Genomic DNA, 24,721 nt, shown 5'->3' on the forward strand with positions numbered 1-24,721 from the left:
GTTTATCTACTTGCATAGACCTAGTATAAGGCCATGGGAGTCTCTTAGCAATGTTTTCACATGAACTTATATTTTGCAAACTTTCTAAACCTAATATATGAAAACCAATAAAAATTACTGTGTGTTTCTAGTCCCCATCTCTGCCATTACTTGTACAAAGATATCTATACTTTCAATATAGCGTAGAGTCTGTGGACTGTTTGGTATTGTGCTAAAGCAAAACTATACACACACACACACACATACACATATACATGTATGTGTACATGTATGTATACATATACATATATACGTGTGTGTGTATATATGTATGTGTGTATATGTATATAAATATGTATGTATACATATAAAAGCAAAACAATTTTGCTTTAACATTTATATATACTCATTGGTAATACATTACATGTTATATATTACACAATATATATTATAATAATATATTCACTGGCAATATATTATATGTTACATCAATCATATGCTATATAATATGTATTATATAATATAGTGTGCATGTCATATAATATATTGTGTATCATATTATACATTACATGCACTATATATATTATATAATATGTAATGTATTACTAGTGAGTATGTATTATATACATGTTAGAGCAAGACTCTCAAAAATATACATATATATGTATATATGTATATATATATATATATTGCCAATAAAGCAAAAAATTGTTCATCATCAGGGGAGCTATAAGGCCCCATTTGATTGAAAGAGGAAAGAAGGAAAAAGCATTCCTTGAGGTACTTTTTTCACTTACAAGTTCCAGAGTGTTCTGAATACTTAAGAGTTTCTTAATTTAAATATATTGATGAATAGGAATAAATAAATGCAGGGATAATTAAATGCAACAGTAGCCTTTGAATACATATATGTATATTGTATAATAAATACATATAATATTTATACACTATATATATATTTGTTAGTAGATGAGAATAGAATCATCATATTGAATCTTCAAACACAGTACAACCATCTTTTTTCATTTGTTTTCACCTTCCAAACAACATGAAATGACAGGCAACAAATTCTTAATTTTTGAAATGTTAAATCCCATTGTTTTCTATATATTGTGAAATGTAAGAACAGGAGCTTTTTTCAGTAGTGAATGAGATAAGCAGTTCTTATGTGTGTATTGAAATACAGTATCAGAATGGGGCAAGGTGTTAAGTCAGCAGCAGTGTTTACAGAAGCAAAAGTATCTATGTAAAAATACCCTAAATTCCACTGAAAATGCATCAACATTGTCTAACTTAAATTAAATGTGTTATAGTTTATACATAAGATGGAATATTTCACGAAATAAATTAGTTTAAATTGATATTTAGCTATTAGAAGAGTGATAATTTGTTTGACATAAGTTCAACGTCCATTTTCTATTAATACTTATAAAAACCTTATTTTTCTAGTATATTTCAAGTCACCAAACTTATTCTTGTCTACCTACAAACCATAATATTAACAGTGACAATTGTCTTTGAAAATGAATAGTCAAAATACATGTGATTAATATATATGCTGATAAATCTATGTTTAATCTCATTACCTTAATGATTATATTGAGGAATCTACTTTTCAGGGTTATCAGATTTGGAAACTTTACTTACTCTTAGTGCAAAGCAATATTATCTTTCAGAATATTTTGAAAATAAAAGCATATTTCATTTTCTAAAGTAGACATTATTGACAAGCCATTCTTTTAAAAACTATTCTACTCTTCCATATGAAATCCAGATTTCAGTTAGAATGCTGAGTTTGATATAAAAGATAATCATTTGGTGTTATAAATTCAATATATTTAGCAGTATCTAAATAGTGTTAATATATTATCTCTTGATATTATTATCTCTTGATATATGTCTTCTGATATCTCTTGAATATGCTATAAGTTAATTCAGTTCATTATGATACTACAATGCAAAAATATCATAATTTTAAGTTCTTATTTTCCAGTCAATTTTAACATTTTCATGGTGGGAAATGTTGCCTAAAGTTCTAGAAGACTTGAAAATCATTAAAGTAATAAATATGATAATAGTTGCATTGAAGCCAGGCATGGTGACACACACTGACAGCATACCGGATGCTGAGGTGAGAACTTTATGACTTCTAGGCCAGCTTTTGGTACTTTCAACAGCAAGTTCACATCCAGACTGGACTATGTAGATAAGCTCTCTTATCTGTTGCTATTATTTTAAGGAACGGGGAAGAAATTGGAATAACCCTAATAATTCAATTTTAAAGTAGTATCTCTTTCTATTATGAAAAATGAACTATGAGTTCTTCCTTACAGACAGTGTAATTGTAGCTACTTAGGGATATGTAATTAGCAGGAACAGTATCACAGGTAAATAGAAAAAAAAAATGTTCACCATCAGGGGAGCTATTTGACTAAAAAGGAAAAAAAAAAAAGGAAAAAGTATTCCTAGAGGTACTTGCATTACTTACAAGTTCCAGAGTGTTCTGAATAGATTTACTTCCAAGATACTTGACACTTTCATAAATAAAGTTATATTGATGAATAGTATCTGCAAGGATAATTAAATGCACAACTAGCTTCTTTTTTTTTTTTTTGGTTTTTTCAAGACAGGGTTTCTCTGTGTAGCTTTGCACCTTTCCTGGGACTCACTTGGTAGCCCAGGCTGGCCTCCAACTCACAGAGATCCGCCTGGCTCTGCCTCCCGAGTGCTGGGATTAAAGGCGTGCGCCACCACCGCCCGGCAACTAGCTTTTGAATATAAAAACATATTGGTCTTGCCAAGACAGCAATTGGGAACTAGTGTTGAGCAACAGATTCAAATTGACAGTTAAACAAAAAGTTTTGTCAAGAGAGCTAACAGCAAAGAAAACTATGAAGCTTGCCCATTGATAAGAGATGTGGATCGAATTCCTCCATGTTCTAATTGAATATGGAAAAGAGGTTATGATAAAACAAATGTGTATTTGTCCCTGTTAATTTACCATAAAAATGTAACAGGCTAAATTAGATTATGAAGTCATCAGAGACTTGATATCTCATTCATGTGGTTTTATTCTTCTGTTTCCTCTTGATGGTAAAGGGTAACCGAGCTACTATATTGTAATCTTTTACATTTAAATACCAATTAATCTCATATGCTGATAACTATAGCTGGAAAGGGCTTAGTTCTACAGAAAAGATCTGATGTTCAATCATGATCATTGACTATGGTAAGAACACTATAGTGGCTGAGCTGATAATGTCAATGTTGCAATAGAAATCATCAGTCAAGAAATCTTAGGGAACAAGTGGCCAGAGTTACAGCAAGAATGTGTCCATTGTCTTGCAGCATAGAGTACCTTCTATATCCTTGAAAACATATAATGATTTAGAAAAACAAATGATTATATTAGAAGGACACACAAGTACATTGTCTAAGATTCCCAAAACCTTTACTGTCCTAGCATCAGACAACTCAACATTAAACAAGACAATCTAAGAACAAACATGACTCTAGAACTTTATCCTGGCATCTTAAACATGAAATAAATAGGAGCGAAACATTGTGTGTTATTTTCCTTGTCAATTTGATTTCATTAAGAAACAACTTGAAAACCAATTTGGAGCATGTCCACGAGGGACTTATAGATTGTGCTAATTGAGGTAGAAGACCTACCTTAAATGTTAGTAGTACATTCCATGGGGTAGGGTCTCAGATTGAATAAAAAGGAGACAGTGAGCTGGACACTTGGCATCTGTCCATCTCTATTTCCTGGCTGTGGATGTAGAGTGAACAAATGTTTTGTGTCCTACTGCCCATGTCTTAGCCATCATGGTGGACTATACCTTCAAACTGTGGACTGAAATAAACCCCACCTTCTTTAAGTGGCTCTCGTCATCTACCTGTCACATCTACCTAGACATCTACACAGGTCCTAAGTGCTTCAGCATACTGGTTAGTGATTGAAGTTTTTGAAAGTTTTGGGGAAGAATTTTCCACCAGTAGAGGTGCTAGTCACAATCAAAGCAATTATGCACCTGTGCCATATCCAAGTGGAAAAATGGGAAAGTAAAGCCATGTTGTATAGCATACCAATGTAAAATGATCCCCATAATTGGTGCTGGGTCTTAATGGCTCCCTTGGGGTGGGGGGTGAGAAGGCACAGGTGTCAACAACACAGACACCAGGAGTCAGGTGAAGGGCCAACAGAAGACTCATTTATTCAGCAGTGGGAAGAGCCTTACATACCCTCCTCCCAGCACCCAGGCTGTGTCCCAATCCATGACATTGTGTGGTCACCCCTCACTGGCCAGGCATGATCAGGACCTCTGACAGTGCCTGTTGCTAGGCTCTCAGGCAGACTCCAGGTTAGCTCATCTCTGGGCCTTGTAGGATGTATCTTTCTACACATAATGGCAAAGAAAACACCAGACAAAAAATATAATAAACTACAAAAACTAACTCTCTGAACTCAAAATCTTCTGATTCTCCCAAACAATCACTGAATTAAACAGCTTAAGAACAGAGCCTTGCAGGATTTTTACTAATAATGCCTTCTCCCTAGTTCTGCAACAGACTGGAAACTGTACTGCTGGAGATGTCTTTCTGTATGCTGTGAATGTGTGTTGATCTGATTTGGTTGATAAATAAAATGCTGATTGGCCAGTAGCCAAGCAGGAAGTATAGTATAAGCAGGATAAGCAGAGAGGAGAATTCTAGGAAGAGGAAGCCTGAGTCAGGAGTTGCCAGCAGACACAGAGAAAGCAAGATGTGAAGGCAGAACTGAGAAAAGCTACCAAGCCACGTGGCTAAACATAAATAAGAATTATGGGTTAATTTAAATGTAAGAGCTAGTCAATAGTTAGCCTGAGCTAATGGCCAAGTAGTTTTAATTAATATAAGCCTCTGTGTGTTTACGTGGGTCTAAGAGGCCACAGGGCTGTGGGAGGTAGGCAGGACCAGGAAAACTTCAGCCACACTGTACATTGTATTACTTGCCCTGGAACTGAAAACCTGACATGAAGCAACTTAATGGAAGAAGGACTTACTTGGGTTCAGGGTTGAAGGGATTCTATCCCTCTTGGTGAAGTAGTCAAGGCAGCAGGAAATTGTGACTGCAATGGTAGTGGGTGCTTACAGTGAAGTGGCTATCCAGAAAGCACAGACCAGCAGAGAGGGGGCTGGAGACATGCTCGGCTGTTAACTAAACAATTGAGTCAGTTCCTTCATTGAGGATGTACCTCCTAAAGGTTCTCTAATCTCCACAAACAGTCCTACCAGCTGGGTACCAAGTGTCCAGACACTTGAGCCTGTAGAAGATATTTCACATTTCACAACAAAAAGATAGCAACTATCTTGCCTACAGCTATAACAACAACAAAAACAAGCCATGAATTTCCTACCTCAATTTCTGTTGTGATAAACAACAGGATCCGCAGCAACTTTAGGGAGGAAAGGGTTTCTTTGGCTGACCGGTTACAAGCCACCATCTAGGGAAGTTGAAGCAGGGACTCAAGGCAGAAACCTAAATCAGGAACCTGGAAGTAGAAACAGAAGCTGAGACCAGAGAAGAACACTGCTGCTCACAGCATGCTTCAGCTTCTGCTCAGCTAGCTTCTTCATACAACCCAGGACCCCCTACCTAGGTGTGGCATCACCAGACTCACAGCTGGCTGGGCAATCCTCCACCAATTAGCAATCAAGGAAATGCCACAGGCATGTGGATAGGCCAGTCAAGTGGAGACAAGCCTCAATTAAGGTCCCTCTTGCCCAGCGTGTCAAGTTGACAACCAAGAATGACCATCACAGAAGGGGAAAACTGGATTGGGAACTCATCAGAGTCTGTCCTAAAATATTTAGTCATCTAAACAGGAATCTGGTAAAAGTATACTAGAGAACTTATTCGGCCTCATGCAGATATGTTCAATACAGAATTTTGTCTTCCAGACATATTTTTAGAAAAGAGTTGTTTTTTTTATTATTACAAGCAACTGAAAAATGAAAGAGTATCTCATTAATTAAGTTAATTAATAAACCTGAAAATAAGAAAGATTTCAGGGTGATAACCAAATTTCTGTAATTCATCTCATCAACCCATGCATATGGAAATGGTTAACATTTCAACTTAGCTGTTACAAACGTGCAGTATATGTGAGAGCTATGCTATGGCATTAAACTCCAGGCAGTAAATCATTCTAAGACTCAAAATAAGACTATTTTATATCACTCGAACTATTAATGAAGATAGAAAAGTGATTAGCTTTATATTATACTTTTTATCTTTTCAATTTTTATTTTTATTGTGCAAATAATAAATTGACATAATAAATGAACTGATACTCATTCTCTATATTGGCAATCTATGGCAAAAAGAAATGAGAATACTTATAGTGTCATACTGAGAAACCTGAAGTGTATTTTTAAAATAATTATAAAACCAATCAGTCAATGTAGAAGTTTAAAGTGAAATTATTGACTAACTTATAATATTTATTAATTTTGAGGCAGTTACTAAACATATTTTAAAACTATGGTGAATGAAAGATAAACACTACTGGTAATATAAATTATGACTCAGAAGCTCAAACTTGATGTATCACTAACTGGTAGAGAACATTTGATGATAAATTTGATGATGCTATTTAATATCTAACTATTAGGAAAGATGGTGTGTGTATAAAGCTGATATTTAAATCATTACATATTACACACATTGAATGGACTTGGGTTATCTTTACAGCTTAGGACTCCTAATCCCTTTCACTATGAATCTATGTTATTAAGACCATTTAAAATCAATAAAAGCTCTATTGTTACACCATATGTTACACCACTTGTCTTTCTGCTGGTTTAATACAGGCTATAAGGACAAATGCAATTCTAAACACATACCTCACACACCTTGCATTCTTGGAGTCTTCTATCTTAATATTTCTTGGACATCCATAGGTAAGGTAAGTTTTGTTTGTCATTTACAAGTAAGCAAATGACTGCTTTAGAATTAATTACTATTACCTGGTAATTCATTATTCAGTAGATAAATAACTCCAAGATCAACAGGGTGTTTCTGAAAAGGCTGACTTTCAGAGACCTATATGCATTGATTTCTATACATAAATTCACTTATATCATCAGAAAATCCATCCAGGATTTATATAGAACACATAAATTTGAGTGAATCCCCAGGAGAAGGAATTACCCTCAATCACCATGCTACTTCTATGCTAAATCTCAGAATCATCACCAGGATTCATGGTGAATATGGTCAGAGTACAGCACGGATCCTCATAAAGCTTGAGTTGCCTGCAGCTCTCTGCCCTAGCTGAGTCCATGACTAGTACAGACTCTTGAATTAACACATGAGATTCAAAGAAACTGAACAGAGAATAAAGAGTTGGGATCAACTGATCTAATTTACTTACTTCATAGAGGATAGAACTGGAAGGTGACTAAGGACTAGACAACAGCAACTCACAAGGAAAAGAGAAATAGAAAGAGGCAGCTGCAACAGTGACCCAATAACATCAGATGCTCAGGAATTTCATGTATCAAGTAAGTTGTTCTTTTGTCTTATCTAGCTCAGACTTCTTAGGAATATGAAGATGCTATTCTCTGACCTTGAAAGCAATGCTATTTCAAGCTCAACACTTCATCCTTTTCTGTAAAGTGAGTGGTCCATTCTGTCTGGAGAAGCTGTTATGGTGACACCATTTTGGAAAAATTTCAGTATAGGAAAGGCTGCTATAATCCAAGGTAATATGTCATTAAAATGTAATATTAATATAATAAATTCTCAATGGCTCCCTTCACCACACACCAGGCAGGCCTGTTCATTCCTATACCATAGGCCTGCCTAGCTCATCTAGGACTTTAACCTGCCCAGCTTCCAGCAAAATCAGCTGCTGCTCATCCCAAAGAACTACCAAGTTCCTGCAGTATTCCCTATGTCTGAGCCTCAAAGTAGGTTCACAACTTCTCAATCTGTATTCTCCCCTGTATATTGTTGGACTTGCCTTCTGAGCAGCCATGTAGCTCCATTCCTCTCAACTACTAAGGCTTTACCAGATCTTCCAGTACTTCCCTTCCCCAAAGCACCAGATTTCTCCTTTCCTTTTCATATTATAGACCACCCTGGCTCTTCCAAGACTGGGAGACTAGTTCCCTTGCACCCCACAAACCCACCAAGCTCTTCAAGGACTCCTCCTGCTCAATTGGCCAGATGTGTCCAATCCTTAATACTCTAACAGCACATATGGATTTGTGTAGTCAGGTAAGCCTGCTCTTTCATTTCCTATAGGCCCACCCAGAGTGTATGAAATCTCCATTTCCTGAAATGTCACCTAACTGAGCCACTTCACTGGCATCTGTCTACCTCACACAACAGGCCTTCCAGCTCTTCCTGTAAGTACTGCCAGACCACTGTGTTCCTCTTAGGTTTCCCACACCCACTCTCCAGACTAGACCCATTCCTTCTCGCTCTATGACTGTAGCTAGAGTTTTCCTGTGTCTACCTGGCTTCTGCAGCCACTCAGACCCAAGTAAAGACACAGAGACTTATATTACTGTATGGCCATGGCAGGCTTCTACTATCTAGTTCTTTTGTCTTAAATTAACCCATTTCTATTAATCTATAAGTTACCATGTGGCTTGTGGCTTACCGGTACTTTTACATCTTGCTTCTCAAAGTGGCAGTGGCGGTGGCTGGCAGCATCTCCTAACTCAGTCTTCCACTTTTCAGCATCCTCCTCTCTGTTTATCCCACTGATACTATACTTCCTGCCTGGCTACTGGCCAATCAGCATTTTATTTATTAACCAAATCAGAGCAATACATTCACAGCATACAGAGCGATATCCACAGCATATGACATTCCTCTTCCTCCAGGATCTGGCTTCTAAGGGGTTCCCTAGACATTAACACATCTAACTCCATACTCAGCTTCCTAAGATCTCCTGCCCTCAGTGGTCTGTTGGTCAGACCTTACTCAAGACATAATAATCACTCTTGGAGAGCCACATCAGAAGCCAACAGATGACAGAACAAGAAAGGGGTATGCTGAAATTTGTAAATTGTTTCTTGGTACAGACAGTAGCCATATCTCAAAAGAAGACTAGGGATAAACCCTACAGCCATCAATGCAAGTATATAAACAAACAAACAAACAAAAAATCCCCAAAACCTCAACCCTCTTACAGCTCAACCCTCTCCTGAACATTATACAAGCCTATACTAAAGGAAGAAGGGTGATTTGAGCAGAGAAAGGCACAATAAACTAATTCAAATACACAAGTTCTGACATAAAAAGTAAAGTAACACACACAGTAAAAATTGGCAACATGGCCCCCACCAAAATTACTAAAATTGTTGAACTCCAATGAGAAAAACTTGGAAGATTGTCTAGACAAAGAATTCAAAAGGATGATAATATGTGATAAAAAAAATTCGAAGAAGTTATGAATGTACTCCAAATGAACAAAAACAAAGAGTTGAATGAAATGTAGAAGTAATAAAAGATATTAAAATATAATACAATAAAGAGATAGAATTGCTGAAGAAAAGCCAAACTTTTGAAATAATGTGGAAATGGAAACCTCAATTAACCAAATAAAAATCTCAGTAGAAACCCTACAAACAGAATGGTTCATGTGGAAAACACAACCACAAGAAAATAAAAGGGAAATATTGGATCACTCAGTAAAGGTCAAAGATAAATATTACATATATAGATACACATACAGATATAAATGATCTAAATATACATGTATATAAACAGAACTTGACAGTACAAACTGGCCCAGCCATTATGGAACATTGACTAAGACATTCTAGATACCCATCCCTGAGAGTGGACAATGAAAATGTAATTTATTTACATGATGGAATATCATTCAGCTATAACAAAAAATAAAATTATTAAATTCAAAAGAAGATGGGTGGAGCTAGAAATCATTATCTTGAGTGAGGTAACCCAGACATAGAGGGACAAATGATACATTTCCTCTCATATGTGGATGTTAGCTTTGAATTAATAGATATATGTGTTTAAATTGGGTGTCCTTGATAGGCAAGAAACAAGTAAGTTGCAAAGAGAAAGATATCAAAGGAAGAGTGTGAACCTCTATGAAAGAGATTAACACAAAAGTTTTAAATGAGGCAGGGAACAGGAGACAAAAGCCTATGGAAATGGCATAGGGAGATCTAACATTGTAGAAATTTCCTAAACTATAAACACATATAAAAAGATTTTAAATATTGTTACAGACATCAAAGACCACCAAATAACAAGTCTAGTTCCAAATGTAGGTTACTTTCTTTCAAGTTGTGGGTCAGTGAGCTCCCATATATGGCTCTCAAATTACAGGGTATCTCTAATTCTCTTGTTGTACCCTCTAGAACTTGATAGTCAGACCCTACTGCTGAAGACACCACATACTTCAATTGTAGGGCATGGATAAATGAAACTGGTACCCAATAACCTGAAAGATTCACTTCTAATGGCTAGCTTTCATAGTGTTCTACATATGTCAGAGAAGAAGAAGAGTAACCAGTGGTCTTACTTAGCTGTGAAATCTGTGAACAACAATAATAACTGAGCTGTGAAGATATGCCCACTGCTGCAATAGTGACGTAAACTTTATGGGAGCAACCAACCACTTTATTATTGGATTCAAAACTCTCTCCACAAAACCAGTGCCAACAACTGGGTAAAATGACCCATGAACTAGATCATGGGACCTAGGTCCTACATTATTCTGCTAAGTGAAAGCAATAAACTGCCCTTAAGTTACTTTCTTTATGACCGTTGATTTGCACATCTTTCAGTCTTCATCAGAGAATCTTATGTTTGTGGTAGATGACAAATAACACAGACTCCCACAACTGGTCAACATGCAGAATAGAAGAGACTGTAGAGTCATCAGCTGTAAACGAAATGTGCATCACACCTTATACTGCTTAATTTTCAGTCTTAACTTGACACAGATTAACTTCACCTGGAAGAGGAAACCCCAACGGAGTAATTGCCTAGGTCGGATTGGTCTGTGAGCATGTTTGTGGGGCATATTCTTGACTTCTAATTGATGTAGGGGTGCTTAACCCACTGTCACCTGCACGTCCCGAGGCATGTGGGTCTGGGCTGCATAAGAAACTGCCTGCTGGTCAAAGGAAGCAAGCTAGCAAGCACTGTTTCTTCATAGTCTTTTTTCCAGGTCCCTGCCTCAAGTTCCTAACATGACTTCCCTTCTTGATCAATTGTGACCTTCATGGTAGCATACGCTGAAAGAAATTCTTTTCCCCAAGTTTCCTTTGGTTATGGCTTTTATCACAGCGATAGAAATCAAATTAAGAAAGAAATTAGTGCCAGAGCTGTGGTGTTGTTGCTGTGATGGACCTGACCATTGTTGCTTGCAGGGAAGACTGGGAAAGTGCCTGAAACTTTTGCCTAGAAAAGACATTGGGATGCAGAGCTTAATGAGCTGTTGTGGGAGTTTGAAGTTAAGAATGCTGAGAGAAAAGCAGACACAGGAGGTCTAGTATGTGATGTTAAAAGGAAAGCAAAGTCTCAATCAGATTATTTATACAATATTTTGTGTTATGAATGGTGGTCGCTGTCCATTTGGAGTAGAGGAATCAGCTGTGATTAACAAGAAACTAGTATCACTGAAGTGAAACTTTCTATGTTTTACTTGGATAAGAGATACTGTTCAGGTGAGGCTGAAAAATCAGCTCTGACTAATAATAAACCAATATCACTGAGGTAGAATATTCTGGTAAATATTTCCTCAGAGTTATCACCCAAAAACTGTGATCTAGGGGTACCAAGGCTGCATCTCAAGCTAGTAACAAAATATGGCAAATAATGTAAGCATCTCACACATAGTACTAGTTTTTAAGCCAAAGATATGTCCTGGAGTGTGTCAAGAATTGGCATCTTGTGGCAGAGTTGGAGTCCCTGTGGAGAGGCCCCAAGAGGCCATTAGTGAAGATGTAGTCTCAGTTGCAGCAGAAACCCTAGTATTGAAAGATGCTGAGAATTAGCACCATGTGGCAAGGTGTGAGTCACGAAAGGAACAACATGAAATACAGTTATTGAAGATACAGCCTCATACTACAGGATAGCAGAGATGCCAGGACCATGAGACATCAGCCAAGAACAGTAGCAGGTGTAGCATGAAGCCAGCCTAAACCTAAAAGACAAGCTATGTGTATTGTAGCCAGAGAAGTGCCACTGCCAAGACATTTGGAGCCAAGAAGATAATGATTGAATACTAGACATCAGAAACTGGAGTTTTGTACTGTTGGATTTTGATTTTCCTTTGATCTTCATTAAATAGACCCGGGTTCTTTCATCTTGGAAGAAGAAAGTATGTAACTTCTTGCTGCTACTGTTGCTATTGTTGTTTTACAAAAGCACACAGATAAGGGACTTTAATTTTTCACTTTTTTAAATTAAAAATAGATTTTTTGTACAATAATTCCCAACATAGTTTCTCTTCCCTCATGTTCCCACCTCCCAACCCACCCAACTCCATATCTGCTTTCTCTCTCTCTCTCTCTTTCTCTCTCTCTCTCTCTCTAACAATGAAAACGGGGCACATTTAAACAATTTAAAATTACTCAATTGTTTAAACACAAAATTAACACTTAAGTGGATGAATCTAGAAAAAAAGTCATCTGAATAAGGGAGCCCAGACCCCAAAAGACAAAGATGATATGTATCCACTTATATGTGGATGTCAGCTTTTCAGCCTCAATAGGCATGTCACAATCCATAAAATCAGAGAGGTTAGGTATAGAATAAGGAACTAGGGTGAAGGGAAGGCTATCTCTAGGAAAGGGAAATAGGATATACAGTTATGGACAGATGGGAGAAAACTGGAAAGGGGGACTAACCAGGGAGGTAAGAGGGATAAGGAGAAGAATGTGGGGAGGTGGGACAGCTAAAACTAAGGGCCATCTACAATAGAAGTGTGCTGTGGGCTGGTCTTTCTGCATGCTATGAATATGTATGGCTACCATTGGTTAATAAAGAAGCTGCTTTGGCTTATGGCAAGACAGGTTATAGCCAGGCAGGAAATCCAAGAGAAATACAGGGAGAAGAAAGGTAGAGTTGGGCAGATGCCATCCATCTGCCAACAGACCGGTAACGCCACAGCCACATGGCAAAATACATATTAAAAGAAATTGGTTCATTTAAGATGCCAGAGCTAGCTAACAATAAGCCTGAGCAATAGGCCAAACAGTTTATAATTAATATTAAGTGTCTGAGTGATTATTTTATCAGTACCTGTGGGGCCACAGCCTGGGTGAGACATAGAAAGGCTTCAATCTACAGAAACGTCTTAAAATGTATACCCAAATGAAAAAAAATTAATGAAATCATCAAATAACAAGAGAAACAAGTTCCCAACTAGATATCTCTCACTACCAAATGAAGCCTCCAGGCCAGCAATGGGTTGTTGGCTAAAGGGGCCCCATAAGAACTCCCAAACAATTCAGGCTATTGCCAAGGCTATTGTTTGATCTCCATAAACTGGTAGTAAAGCTTTATTCCTGAAGACAACACTTACATATCTCACTGGACACAGAGAAGTTGAAGTCACTGTACAGACCCACAGAGGTTTCCTAGTGAGAACTCACTAAGGGTCCAAGAATCTGAGCTTGCTTTACCCAGCAGGACAGCATAAGGAAATGATTTGACCATGAATGTGATTTCCAGGAATTTGGAAGAGTCTACACTTGGCTATGCAGTGTGCTTTGATTTAGCAAGCGGGAAGACTTTTGCTCCACCCCTTTGCATTGTTATAAAAAGCCCTTTTGAAGAGGCAGAAGGGGCCATTGGGTTTTGATCCAGGTCCTCCCAAAACTATCCTGTGTTTCTGTCTTTCTCCTCTCCACTATCTTTCTATCTAAAAGTTTCATCTCTCTCTCTCTCTCTCTCTCTCTCTCTCTCTCTCTCTCTCTCTCTCTCTCATTCTCTCTCTCTCTCATCCTCTCTCTCTGCCTCACAAAACCCTTTAAAAGATGGGAGCTGGCCTCCCACAGATGGCACCCTGAACAGGGACCCCCACAGATGGTGCCAGAACTAGGGACTTACCTGAGTGCAGAAGAAGTAAATGAGAGTAGGGAAACACTGTAGGAAGCAGTTGGACATGTCCAGTTTTGTTTTAAGGTTAAGGCAGTGGTATTTTTTCTTCAGAAGCAAAAACTGTATTACAAAAGTTAGGCTGCAGCAAATATCTCTTTCTGTCTAGGTTTCTCTCTTTCTCTCTCTCTCTCTCTCTCTCTCTCTCTCTCTCTCTCAATCTCTATCTACTAAATTAGGTCTAAAAATGGTAGTATAAGTAAGTCATAGAAATGTATGCTTAGGTATATTAGGGTAGAATAAGCTTTAGGTCTAGGGATATGGTTAAGGTTTAATACAAAGTAATTTAGAATAGAGTAATCTGTACCCCCAGCATGGACAGGACCTGGGGCTTACAAGGCAGTGTCCAGGACTGAGAAGACACTGCCGGGCTGACAGTCCAAGAATGAAGGGCCATTTCAGAACTGCCAGGTTCAGAAGCCTCCACTGTAAGTCACAACAACCAAGTATCAGCAGCTGAGATCTGTGGGATGTCATAGCTTCCCAGGTGGCAGACTCCAGAGCCAGCACAGGCAGCAGGGTTCTGCATACTTCCTGCCATGAAAATCTGCTGTGAGAAGCAGCAGGAGTGGCAAGAGTGCACCAAAGGCTTTGAACCCCTATCACGGGGAGCCAGACCAGACCCTAGGGAGAGATGCCAGGAGAGTGTGGGCAGACAGCCAAGTGGGACAATATCCCCCCAGGGTGGAATGGCAGAAATAGTACTGTGGGGCCCCAGGGGAAAACTGCTGGCTGACAAGATGCTGGGGTGGAATGAGCCCTGGTGTGGAGATCAGTGGAGGTTTTTAAATCCTCCTTGCAATGAAAACAGCAGGGTCTGAGTCCCAAGCAGCAGCTGAAATGCCAGCACAAGGAAATGCTGAAGAGAGGCTCAACTGTGGAAACATGCTGGAAGCCAGGAGCAGCCCAAGTTTCCAGCAACCAGGAGCCATGGAGGGGCCCTGAGGTGTGATTTCACAGTGCAAGCAGGGCAGTGTACAGAGGTTTCTGTGACCCAGGATGCTGAGCACCGGGAGAGCAGGTAATGGGACCCGAGAAAGCTGTGGCTAACAGTGGCTGGGGGGGCACCTGGAGCCCCTGCATCACAAAGCTTTTGAGAGTCTTGGGACTCAGGACACAAGGGTCTCCAGGTAGGCAGGGCCAGAGACAGGAGGTGCAGACAGACTGGGACAGTAAAAAGGCCATGCAGTTTATTTGCTGGTGGTTAATGTTGGCTGTATGAAAGTCATCAGTCAGCAACATGCAATGCTGGGAGCCATAGCTCAGCAGACCTGGAACCTCCCAGGTCAGAGGAGCTGTGGGCCTGGGACCCAGGAGGGAAGGGACCAAGAATGTTCTCACTGAAGCTGCTCAGAAAGATGAGGTTAGTGCCCTCCAGCCTGCTCATGGCATGCGATGGCAGCAGGTACCTGGCACGGACTCAGAGGACTAATGTCAAGTCCCCCAGGCCTGGAAGGGACTGTGCTGGGACTCCTGGACTGAGGCAGAGGCAGGAGCCACTCGGGTGGCTGATGAGCCAGGCCCTGATCTTGGACTGTCAGTGGAAGTTTATGACTGTTATTAGAACTGACTTTTTGAGCTTTGGCAAACCTCAGAAATGGAATAGTTTTGAGTTCACCTACAATTTTAACTGTGGTGACTCACAATTCATGTACTGTCTATCTTGTTGGAAGAAAATGTAAGTAACTCTGTTATGAGATCTCTTTTGAATTTTTGCTAAAGTTTGTAAAGTGTAAATAGTCCTATAGAGAGTTTGCTTTTGAAAGTAAGTTTGTAAGAATTGTAAATATGTATAGTAATATTCATGCTAGTTGTAAACATGTATAGTAATTTTCATACTAGAATTGTGTTAATATGTTGATATTGATGAACCATAGTTTGGTGAAGCTAAGGGAGTCTTTAAGTTTGATGCAGTTGCATCCAGAGTTTATTAATTTATTTGATGCTTTTGCATCAAGAGTTTATTGATTTTAAAACAGGGCTTGGCACAGCTAAGCCTGATATAGACATCTTAGATCCATTCAAAAAGGACATTCCATATTGGTAATCCTCTACTCCTTTATTGGGGGGGGGGGAGGGATGGGAGCCATAGGGATTGCTATGGTTGTTCCAGCTGCTTGCAAGCTCTTAGCAGGGACCTTAGTCAGAGCTGAGTTAAGCTCTGTACTTCCCCCTGCCAGAGGCTGGTAGTCAGGGATGGGTAATATTCTTATTAGCTGCCTAAGACAGAGTACACTTGACCTTGATGGAATGTATATCTCCAGGATGGGTAAGGCTAATTAGCAAAGAAGAATGACCTAATGTAGGCACAGTCTATCTGAGGGGTCTGAGGGGTCCTTTATTATATTAAAAAGGGGGAGCTATAGAGACTCACAGAGGTTTCCTAGTGAGCACTTACTCAGAGTCCAAGAATCTAAGCTTGCTTTATCCAGAAGGGCTGCATAAGGGGATGAATTGACCATGGCCATGATTATCAGGTGTTTGGAAGGGTCTACACTTGTCTGTGTGGTGGGCTTTGATCTAGCAAGGGGAAGGTCTTTTGTCCCACCCCTTGGCACTGTTATAAAAATCCCCTTTGAAGAGGCAGAAGAGGACACTGAGTTTTGATCCAGGTCCTCCTGAAACTATCCTGTGTTTCTGTCTTTCTCCTCTCCACTATCTTTCTATACAAAAGTTTCTTATCCCTCTCTCCTCATCATAGGAACCCTTTAAAAGTGGGGCCTGGCCTCCCACAAGTCACGTCTACTGACTAGTGTCCATGGTACCACAAGGTACTCTGTATACTACCACAGGAGAAAGGTAAGTACCAATTCAGCTTCAGAAAGGTAAGCTCAGCCTCCATCCCTTCCATCTACAATGGTGACCTACTCACATGACACCCAGGTACAATAGTGGCACAAGAGTTGTGGGAGTAACCAACCACTATCTGATTGGATTTAAGTAAGCCTGAATTTTTAAAAAAAGACTTTGAACTTTTAAAACACTGGAATTTTTTAAGTCTGTGGGATTTTTTACATTGTACTCTATTTTACCTTATTATATGAACATGAGATCTAGGAGAGAAACAGGAAACAAGTGGGTGTGTTTTAACAGAGATGTGTTTGTTTTTCAAGTTGGCAAGTGGTGGATTGTACACTAGTTAGTTTTTATTATCAACTTGATATAACTGGACTCACCTAGAAAAAGTAGCCTCAACTAAAAATTTTCTATCGTATTTGCCTGTAGACATATTTGGGAGATATTTTTATTGATTTCTTATTGATGAAGGAAGGCCCAGACTGCTGTCCCCAGTACAGTTCCAGACAGGTACATCTGGGCTGTATAACAATGCAAGCTGAGCGTGAATCAAAGGAAGCAAGTCAGTAAACAGTGCTCCTCTATGGTTTCTACTCCAGGTTCCAGCTTTGAGTTCCTATCCTTACTTTCCTCAGCGATATATTTAAACCTGGAATTATAAACTAAAATAAACTCTTTCCTCCAAAAGTTGCTTGTGGACTTGGTATTTATCACAAGAACAGAAACCAAAGAAAGACATGCATCTTCCCCCCAACACTCAGAAACCATCATGGATTAAGGGGGCAGAAAGATTGTAAAAGCCAGAGGGAACATACTTGCAAGGAAACAGTATTTTTCAGATATGACAGCACTGCTGTTTACTCACAGAACTATGACTGCATGCATAAGAACTCAAGCCAATTAAACTACTAGCATGGGTGGGGAGGTGATCATAAAGTTCCCACTAGTGGAGAAGTTATTGACAACTAATTGCCACTGTTATATAAAGTTGATGTTCTTCACAATGCTGCCACTGAGAACTTACCCATGCACTAATCCTATACTCATGTACATCATGGCAGTCTAAGTGGAATCTATGAGTTTAAGAAAAGAAATACTGAGCATATACGTTTGGGAGTGAAAAGAGGTTGGTAGAAAGAGTGGAGGGGTTGGAGAAATGGAATGGAATGGATTTGATCAAAACATTTATTGTAGGCATATATTAAATAATAGAACAATTAAAAATCTTTTAATATAGCGAATTATCCTGTTCTTGCCTTTTTGGACCTCAAGTATATGGCATTGCTCTGAGTAATCTGATTTGAACATCTACCACTCCACCTTTTTTTCCTGTGGTGCATTGAGATAAACCTAGTACAAAAATTAAAACTGTCATTATACTTTCTTATTCCTCTTCTTGAACTCACCACCAAAGAATCCCCATATATTTCTGGTCTAACTCCAAGTTCAACTTTCCAGCTTACATCTTAAGTTACTGAAATGTACAGTTAAGAGACATTGAAATCTTGCCAATAAGTAACTGGGATAAAGCAGACTCATCTCATCACCTCACATCCATATTTTATACAGGAGATTTTGCACATTTGTCCTACTAAAGTCATAAATGAGATAACTTAGAGGTTACTGTATTAATTATTCCAAATAAACCATTAAAATTCCAATCTTCCTATTCTTCTTTATGTGGGGAAATATGAAAGTGGAAAGAAAGGAAATAGTGAGAAATAAAATATTCAATCAAACAGTACATCAAAATCACTCACAGGAAATTGCACTCATAAACTAAAGAAGCACTGAAGGTATTTTTTAGATGTTTATGATACTCACTTGTCTAATATGGGAAACTGTTCCTTGTTTCTCAAATCATTTTACAAATATCATCCACAGCACTGACTGGACGGTGTGTTCCTGAAATGAATTTGATACCACTGCTGTGATTATGTGGGGATTTTATTTTTAAGTAGACTGCAGATCTTAGTGTGGCAATTCATTACTAATGAAAGGATAAGAAAACCATCACCACTGTGGCTTTACCAAATAACAAAACAGCAGGTAAAAATAATCTGTCTACCTGCCGTTTCCAAATTGTCCCTAATAGCATTGTCTAGCTTTTCAAGCTGTTCAACAAACAAACAATACTGCAACTTCTCAGTGAAGTGGTCAAGATAATATTTAGAATGAATGCGTTTTCTAACCCTCACAGCAATTCTCTCAGTAGAAAATTATTACATTTCAACTCTGTCTTCTATTTCACGATGGTCCCAAGGCTTCACCAACTTTGTGTGAGCTAGGTAAATAATTCCAACCAATTATACCCTTGCAAGTATCTTTAAATAATAGGCTCACCTTTATATTTTTCTATTTTAAAAGCTTTTGATAATAAAGTGAGACTCTAAAGTAATTATTCTTTCATCCTTTCTAAAAAACTAAAAATGCCTAATTTATACAAAAGCTTTTCTTGTAACTTGGAAATATAAAATGTCTGCCCATGAAAATGTGAATTTTTTTTTACTCTCCTCTGATGAATCAATGAACTACAACAGACACTGTGGCATTGACAAGCTCAAATTAACTGCTGATTCTGATTTGTTAGAAGAAGCAAGCCTCACATAAGCAGTATGAAGTAACATCAATTTTATTGACAGAAGCATTTCAACCACTAGCCTAGATGCTCTATTATTTAGTTCACAAAGGAAGGGTGTTCTGGATCTTTATTTTGAAGATTTTGTTATACAGCGGTAACCTACTTCCTTTATTTTACTCGTTTCTCAAATGAACTCTCTCCACTATAGGAACCCTCTGACAGCTATCCTCATCAAATTAAACTTCAATTAGTGAAAAAGGTTGTAAAGTGGCTGCAAATCCTGGATGAGATCTGTACAACTTGTAAGTTGAAGCAATCGTACTGAAAGAAACATCAATATTCTTTCAGAAATAACTGTACACACTCCAGATTTTCAGATCTTTTAGAAAATCTAATTTAACTCCGTTTCTATTATTTCCACCACAGGATAATGTACCGTTATCCTGAACTCCCTTACCTGTAGCTATCCTTTCTGCAAGACCCTGATAAGTAGTCCCTCATTATAAGTCCTTGACTTTCCATCTCTTATAAGACAGAGCACCACACATCACAACATTCTAACCATTTAGTTAGTGTTGTTTTGTGTACTCATTATGTCAATACTGTCTGCCAGGAACATGACCTACTATTTAATAGTTATTGAGTGTAGGTCGTGTAGTAGTTATTTAATTAGAGGATGACTATAATAAGTAGATCCATTGTAACTGAAAAGGCCTGAAACCTTGTATTTCATTATCAGAGTGACATGGGTAGACTTATTATTTCCCAAGGAATTACATGTCTAGTACAGGAAACAAAGCCCACACTGGGGCACAATGTGCCTCCTAAGAAGCAAAAATATTCTACTGAAGTACCGTCCTGTGCCTTTAGGTATTCCACTGTAGAAACTGAAATAACATGTGTTGGTGATGGCGAAGACAGTGACTTGAAGCAGTAGGTTTATAAGCCATACAGTAGAATTATAGAAAACAAAAACACTCAAGTTAGTAGAAGTGGGTGCACAGGCTATTTGACTTGTTTCTCTGCAGCCTTAAAAGTTGCATTCATCTCTACACAGAATTATAATTCAATTGGCATTCAGTTCCAAATATTCACCGGGAGTGAAGGTCAGCAATGTTAAGATGGGAATTGTTAGATATTAAAATTTCCCCAGATTTCAGAATCCTGATATGTTAAAATGACAATGGGATTTTTTACGAGTCTACTATTGACCCAATTGTATATTTCTAGAAAATTACAATATGGCAATTTGTATTATTTTCTTGATGTACTGATAGATTTTATTTGCTAATGTTTATTTGAGCTCTTTATGTCAATGTTACATATTTAGCTAGAGGTTTTCTTTGTCTCTGTCATTTTAACCACACTCTGGCACAAACCATTTGCTATAGAAATTGAATTTTGACAATTATTTTTTACTCTTTTTAAAAATGATTCCTCTCACTTACTTCCTTTGTGGGGGAAATAGTATGTGTGTTCTAAATGTGTATATTCCTGTTAAGAGGAGCAGGGCACAATTTAAGATGTGACTAGATCTCAGGATGACTGCACATGTTTCTTCCAATATAACTTTAAGAAGCATGGAAAAAAATAAATATATAACAACAAAAACAGCACTTCTCCCTGCCTGGAGGTTGCATAATGATCTACACCTGACATTGTCCAATGTCACTCAGTACTACATCCTACCATGAATTAAGAAAATGATTAAAATGATCTTGGAAACTAATCTAACTAGTAAACTAAAGGAGATTTTACCTTAAAAATATTGATACCAGGCAAAAAGTAAGATGAATTACTTTTTGGCATACTTGTACTATTTTTAGCCAGCAAAAATAAAATGAATCTCAGCTAAATAGAAACCTAAACATAAAAACATGAGAGACATGAAATATTCTTTAGTGTCAGATGGTTATGGAATTTGGTGCTAGAAGCAAGTTTGATTGAAATCGATGTACCTACATGTAATAGGCAACAATGAAGTAATATCTTTCAGTACTGCCCCCTTGATACATACAAACACTAAATCTTCAGGGGAAAAAGACTGTGCACATCAACTTTTTAAATTCTTTATGAATTATTTGAAAGCTTAAATGCATCTTTTCAGCATTTCTTCAAGAAAATGAGAAAAATCAAACAGCTTTGTAGCATTCACTTAAGCTATTTCTATCCTCTTTGCCCAGTTCATACTATACTGTAAAATTAACCACTAACAGCTTTTGTAAAGGCCAGCAGGTCCAGGAGCCACTAGGGATCTTAGTAGCTGATGCTGTCAAATTCTCATCCTCAGACAAATTTTCCTTATTTCATCTGTCTGGCAAGTCCTTAGAAAACCCACCTACAAGCTTGGTCTTTATTTCACCCCACACAGAGCTCATCCATTACAACCTTTTCCCTACAAGCATTTGTTTAAGACAATTAGAAGTAATTGTTTAACATTATGGATGCATTACATAGTGGTTATTGCTGGAACAGACGATGAAGAAAGAAAGCATGAAGAAAGATCTGGAAAGAGAGAGTTTTGTTGGTAGATTTGGAAAACAATATATACTTAAGAACATAGATGAGCATGCACACATGCTCCCAGGAAATAAGGGAGAGTGCCCTGCTACACTGACACTGAGATCCTGCACAAGGAAGTGAAGAGTCAGGGAAAGAGGTTAATTGCCATGTGAATGTTTGTAGAATGCTGTCATGTATGCAGAAGCCACTTGGATGAGATTAAGATACCAAAGTTCCTAGGAATTTAAGAAAATCTGTCTTATCATTAGCTTCTCCAAAAAAAAAGTTGAGCTAAAACTTTAGTTAACATCCATGATAAGGAAGGTAGACATTTCAAAATTATTTCAAAACAGGCTTTAAACACAAAAACAGCTACAGCATCGACAAACAGCTTGGACAAGAGCATGCCCTAGGGTGAATGCTAAACCTGATTTTCATGGTTTCCACATTATGTGAGGTGTGTGTGTGTGTGTGTGTGTGTGTGTGTGTGTGTGTGTGTGTGTGTGTAGAGAAAGAGAGAGAGAGACAGAGAGAGAGAGTTAGGCATTTAGAGAAATAAGAAAGTGTGACCAATATACAGCACTGAGGAAATCTAGGCATTAAACAGACTGAACAAAGATTATGTTTGTGTTGTTCATATGGATACTCTCACTTATATGGGTAGTCATGGAAACCAAGATGATACCAGGTGGCTTTTTCAACCACTTCTCTACCACGCTTTTTAACACAAGGTCTCTCACTGAACAGTGTTCACTCTTTTCAGCTGCACTGGCTAGATAGCAAACCCCAGAGATCTTCCTGTCTCTTCCATTTCATTGTCTAACTATTGGCTTCTTGAGTTACATGTTTTGGCAAAACACACTATCATATAAAAGAGCCTCGGTGACCAAGAACTGAGCAACAATGACTCGGTAAGAGTCAGATGCAACCAGAAGCCTTAAATCTAATAAACATTTACTGTGTGACTTTTCCTAGGTAGATGCAAACAAATGGCTGCTCATCCCACATAGGTCACCAATGACAGACCAGAAAAACAATGCTACCCAAATCTAGATTAGTGAACTAGTGAGTTTATTGAAGTTGCTTGTTAGAATGGGTGAGGGGTTACTTAAAGAATTATGGGTTACTCAAAAGTTGCAAAACCAAAAGTCAACTTCCAGAATGGGTAACAACTTATGAAAGCTGCATTGAGGTTTGCAGGCAGTTCATCAATTAGAATCTCCTCTCCTCAGCAACTGTTACTGTTTATATTACCTTGGGAGCATGCTTGTGAATCTTGTATGTTTCAGGAACTTCCTAGGACTTGTAAATTTTGCTTGCTCCCTGAGTCTTTTAAGTTTCATTTAGTTTGTGAATCTTAATGAGTTTTCCTCCAGGAGGGGATGTTTCAGTTAAGAGGAAATAGCTACGTAACACCCATAGGAAATTGAATGGAATCAACAACCATTGAGAAAGACTGGGAGTGCTTTTTACACCTGTGTCTGACTCTGGGCTAGCACCTATATTGTAGCATTGTTAGATGTTATAAAATAAATGATCTAGTTCATCTTTACCCAGAATCCTGACCCAGGGAAGTGTGAGATGAAAAATATCTTCTTTTAATTCACTATGTTGAACAAGCAATAAACAATTACTATACCTCACTTCCATTTTGTCTTGGTAAAAGTTTGCTTTAATTGAGGAAAACACAACAACATCTAGCGATATTCAACTTACTTTTAACACAGAAGTTCCTGAGGTAAAGAAGCTCGAAGATGATAACTTCTCTTGGGAAGGATGAAAGAAAAAGAAAACCAAAGGAAAAAAAAAAAAACCTCTGGCAGTGGGATAAAAACACAAAAAACTCTGAGTACTTACATTTTATAATTTTGAATATGTATTTCAAAGTATCACTAGATACATGGATGGATGAATTTTCCATCTCATTTATCTCATACTATGGTGGTCAGTAAGAACATGAATTGTAATTGCCACTCTGTTCCTTTTCCTTTTTCTTTTTTCTTTTTTCTTTCTTTCTTTTTTTTTTTTTTTTTTTTTTTTTTGCTTCTAAGCCTTTTATATTCAAAGTTCTTTCCATACTCAAAATGCTCAAATAAGATATCTGAGCATGCTTGAGCATGCTTGTGAAATGCCATGTACCATCAACTGCGGTTTCTGACCTAATATTTAAATGTGTTGTAATGTAGCATTATTCCTACAGTCCAAAGTGAAGAAGGACAAGGTAGGGGTTAGGCAGCTGGTATTATTAGATTTAAATTTGCACATTTCCATGTCTCTGTTCTCTGCAAGTACTAACAATAATGGATAAAACATTATTAGTCCCAGGGATTTCCATTTAGAATAAAACTTAAGTACTTGTAAACAACTGAACTACAACTAGAGGCAACATTAAAAGTGACGCCATTCACACCTCCTAAATGGCTGCTCAGTTCATTATTAAATTACCTATATGGAATCCTCTATTTTAAAAAGTGGAATTAGCCGGGCAGTGGTGGCGCACGCCTTTAATCCCAGCACTTGGGAGGCAGAGCCAGGCGGATCTCTGTGAGTTCGAGGCCAGCCTGGGCTACCAAGTGAGTTCCAGGAAAAGGCGCAAAGCTACACAGAGAAACCCTGTCTCGAAAAACCAAAAAAAATAAAATAAAATAAAATAAAAAAAATAAAAAATAAAAAAATAAAGAAAAATAAACTAATGATAATGTTAAGAATGTTACAGTTAA

At 37.9% G+C, this 24,721-nt stretch overlaps 1 long non-coding RNA gene across 1 annotated transcript in view; it reads right to left on the reverse strand.

Annotated features, from left to right (window-relative positions):
* Positions 1–18,826, reverse strand: part of LOC131894354 (uncharacterized) — a 37,164-nt gene extending 18,338 nt beyond the window's left edge. Inside the window, exons 1-2 of the long non-coding RNA XR_009374896.1 lie at positions 18,743–18,826; positions 5,382–5,516 (exon numbers count right to left, since the gene is read on the reverse strand). This is a non-coding gene — a long non-coding RNA (uncharacterized LOC131894354). The remainder of the gene's footprint in view (positions 1–5,381; positions 5,517–18,742) is intronic.
* Positions 18,827–24,721: the final 5,895 nt, after the last annotated feature.

Source organism: Peromyscus eremicus, chromosome 17, assembly GCF_949786415.1.
Source record: "Peromyscus eremicus chromosome 17, PerEre_H2_v1, whole genome shotgun sequence".
NCBI classification, from domain to species: Eukaryota; Metazoa; Chordata; class Mammalia; order Rodentia; family Cricetidae; genus Peromyscus; species Peromyscus eremicus.